This window comes from Coenobita brevimanus, chromosome 57 (assembly GCF_032717465.1).
Source record: "Coenobita brevimanus isolate Jiangsu-jjx chromosome 57, ASM3271746v2, whole genome shotgun sequence".
NCBI classification, from domain to species: domain Eukaryota; kingdom Metazoa; phylum Arthropoda; class Malacostraca; order Decapoda; family Coenobitidae; genus Coenobita; species Coenobita brevimanus.
The window spans coordinates 5,001-9,583 of NC_137010.1; positions in this window are offsets into that span (position 1 = coordinate 5,001).

Here is a 4,583-nt window from a genome sequence, read left to right on the forward strand (position 1 = left end):
CTGGCAACACACCAGCCTGTCCTCCCTCCCTCCCTACTGCCTTGCAAGCCATAATATTTGAATCTGATTCTTAATTACAGTCTATTTGTGCAAAAGAATTGCATGAATGCATGCCTTGATGTTAAAGAATCAATAGACTGCGTAAGGTTTCTTCTTAAAACTCTTGTGTACTGATAGGATATGGGATTTTCATGTACAGTACAGTATAAGCTAATAACACTCGTCTCCCGTCGCCCTGCGAAGCTCTCACCCAATGGCACATGCAAGAGACGAAGCTTTTACACAAAACAGCCGAAAGCTCGGTACTGAACTGGGATCGCAGAGAGCATATGTCTATAGAACAAAATATACTCAAAATCACATGATAGATCATTGGTGTAAGTTTTTGTCATACGTCGCGTTACACCCTGTATAAGAATATATATATATATATATATATATATATATATATATATATATGAATATATGAATATATATATCCATATATATATATATATATATATATATATATATATATATATATATAATATATATATATATATATATAATATATATATATATATATATATAATATATATATATATATATATATATATATATATATATATATATATATATATATATATATATATATATACTGTACATATATATATATCTGTACAGTATATATCATCATCATCATCAGCCACTGAGGTTCACTGCAGGACTGGCCTATCCCTACCAAAGCTGCGACAATACAGCCGATGTATCTCTACCCAGTGGCTTAGGCTGTCTGGTAGAAACTGTTTGTAGGGTAATAGGTGCTTGTGAGTGTAACTGTAGTGTTGTAGTCGCTTTGGATGTGTGTGTAGTCTGTGAACCAAGTGTAATTGGCCCGCCTTAAGCCAACTGGGTGCAAGTATACTAGTATGCGACACTGGTTCAACCACAGCACCCATTATGTCCGCCAAAGCGGTCAGTGGCTCAGTGAATGCTTCCCAAAGTTTTTACAACTCTGGCGGAAGGTGAACCCACATCCACCAGCGTGCGAGACGCACACTCTACCACTGTACCACAAAGGCTCAATATATATATATATATATACAGTAATCACTCTAATATCCGGACGCCCAATAACCGAACATCCCCACTAACCGAACCTTATCGTCCTGGGATCAAACATTCCCAAAATGGTCCGAAAATCCAAAAAAAATGGAAAAAAAAACGATTTTTTGCCGTCCGTAATTTGAACTTGCCGCGCGCGCCGCGTGAGAGCATTGTTTTGGTTCGTCATTCCTCCGACGTCCGATAGAGCGCCGCTGCATCCTCCCCACTTCCCGCCTGTCTCTCACCGCGACTGGACCTGCGCTCTTCGTAATGGCTGCCCACGTGCTCGCTTTTGTGGTGGTGCCGTACTTGCTGCAAGGCCTCCTGCTGCTCTCTGCCCTACTCTTAGTGTGTGTGATGATGGCCCCGCCTCCTGAGAAAAGGAAGAGAGTGGTGTTGACTCTGGAGAAGAAACGGGAGATATTGGAGAAGGTTGATGCGGGTTGGTCTTCCTCTCGCATTCTCCGCGAGTTCAACCTGGCCCGGTCGACTTTGTTTGATATCAAGCGTTCCCGAGACAAGCTCATGCAGTACACGGCTGACTTCTCGTCGAGAAGCAAACGCAACGTGGAGAGGAAGGTTATGTTTACTCCCAAGTATGCAGAGATCGACCGCCTCCACGTTGATTTGGTATCGACAGCAACGTGCAGCTGGTGTGATGGTACGTGGAACGGAGCTGAAGGCTGCTGCTGAGAAGTTTGCAAGGCTTCACGACGCCCTAGACTTCAAGGCATCCGAGGGTTGGCTCTTCGCGTTCAAGTTGCGACATGGCCTTACTAACCGTAAAGCACATGGCGAAGCATTGGACGCTAACGAGGATGGAGTGGACGAGTTTCGGCACAAGGTGAAAGGCTTGATCGACAGGGAGGGCCTCACTCTCGGTCAAGTCTATAACGCTGACGAAACTGGCCTATTCTATCGCTCGGTGCCAACGAACACTCTCGCCGATGAGACGGAGAAGCGTGTACCTGGCCGCAAGCTTTCTAAGGAACGGATATCTGCTTTGTGTTGTGCCAATGCTAACGGCATGCACCGGCTTAAGCCCGTTATTGTTGGCCGTGCAAAGCAGCCTCGGTGCCTTCGTGGGGTGATGGATGTCCTTCCTGTCGTATGGTACCATTCTTTGAAAGCATGGTTCACAGCTGTGATTTTCAAAGACTGGTTTCACCATCACTTCAAGGAGGTCATACATTACCAGACGAAGACACTGGGAATTCCTCGCGACCAGGTAAAGGCTCTCCTTCTCCTCGACAATGCACCTGCCCACCCGTGCGACAAGGACTTGGTTGCTGAGAATGGCCGTATTAGGTGCATGTTTCTGCCACCTAATACGACTGCTCTCATTCAACCAATGGACCAAGGAGTGATCGTGGCAACAAAGCGCCTGTACCGTCGGAAGTTCCTGGACGAGGTGATGGTGGTTCTCGAGGACGAGGACGAGCGCAGGGAAGGACGTGACACTCGAGGCAAGCGGACTTTGGAAAACCTTCGCCGCTACAACATCAAGTCTGCGCTGTACAACTGGGCTAGTGCATGGAAGGAAGTCCCTGTGAAAACTCTTGAAAATGGTTGGTCTCGTCTGCTTCTCGGAACAGATGTGGAGTACGATTTCCTAGGGTTTGACGTGGATGACTTCCATGCACGGCCACGTACGCACGGCGACGATGTTGATGTGGACGATGTTCGTGAGTGGTTGGACGACGACGAGGGCGATCCTGGGTATCAGACGTTGTCTGATATCGAGATCGCGTCTTCGGTTGCTGGTGTCAGTCCCGAACTTGAAGATTCCGACGACGAAGGCGATGATGATGCAGACTCCGCCCAGCAGGACACTACTCCAGCCATCCCCAAGCTGAGCGCACTCCGGGAACATCTAGAGTTCGTCCTAGACTACCTGGAACACCCGGACTGCGACAGGGAGATGGGGCCCTTGGGACTCGTGGAGGAAGTGCGTGCTTTCCGGCAGCGCATCATCAATCGCCAGAATCGTCGGTCCTTGCGTCAGTCAACGATTGACAGTTTTTTCAGGCCCGTGACCCCCGCTGTGCCAAGCCCTGGTTCCACTCCGTTGCCTCCCCAAGACAGGCCCTCATGCTCCGAGCCACAGCCCAGCACATCAGCTACAGTGGAGTCACCGCTCGACGTGAGTTTGCGGCTGTCTTCAGAGTCTTCTGTAGTCGGTACGCCATCACCACTACCCACCGATGCACCCCTTGGACGCCTGCCAGTGATACTCTCGGGCTCTGACAGTGAATAAACAGCAAGAACTTCTCCACTAGACCACACGGGAATTTTGAGTGTTGTGCAGTGAAAAAAACGGTGTGTTGTGTTAAGGTTTTCAAGTTGGGAGAAAAGACTAAGTAGAAAAGAAATTTAACGTAACTAACCTTCTTTGTTTTGGCTTTGGAAACTTAAAAAAATTGGGAAAAGTTAATGTGCAACACTTAAATTTAATGGAACATTATTTGGACTAAAGTGAACACTGTGAAAAGAACGGACTTCTGTGTGTTAGTGACTAAGTTCAGTGCAAGACTTCAGGAAGAGTGTAGTGCAAGTGCTTCAGGAAATCGTTCTTACTGTCAGAGTCCGAGAGGAGGCGGTTATTCATCGAGGTGGCCAGGGACTTGCTGTAAGTAGCCAAAATGTTTCATGTTGTACTATTTTCCATACTATATTTACCAGAATGTTTCATATTGTATTTTTTCCCATACTATACTTACCAGAAAGTGTCATACTGTACTTCTTTCCATACTAAACTTACCTCATGCATGTGCAGTAGGAATGTGTTTTTCAGAGTTCGGTTAGGTTCGGTTAGGTTAGGTTCGGTTAGAGTCCATAAGTACCAGAATGTTTATTAATGTATGAACATACTTCTAAACCCACATTTTATGTGTCTATTGCATTTATTTCAGTCATTTATGTGCCTTATTGGTGTGATTTGGGTGTTAAATAGGTGCTATGCATGTCCGGAGGGAGTTGTATAGGTGTTTCTCTGTGTTAGGGTCCGTAAGTACAAGTCCATAAGCTGGGGCCCAATATCCGGACAAAACCAATATCCGAACCTACCGATGGCTCTATTGATCCGGATATTGGAGTGATTACTGTATATATATATATATATATATATATATATATATATATATATATATATATATATTCCAGAAGTTCGCTCTGGAAATGGTGGGTCGTTATATCCAAAGTTCTCTATAAGAGGGTTTGTTATATATTGGGTTTACTATATACGGTAAGCCCTTAATTCACGCGAACTTTTTTCACGTAATTTCAGTTATCCACGAATTTTTCACACAATAATTAAAATATAAAATTATAGTATTCAAATAAATAATTTTAATATACAAGAGAAATAAATAAAATATAAAAGTGCCTACCTGCTGCCCATGTATTTACCTATTTGTATTTACCTATTTGTAGTATACAGGAATTGAGCAATGCTCGTGTTGTCCTGTCTCCATATCCACATTTATCAAGTCTACCTT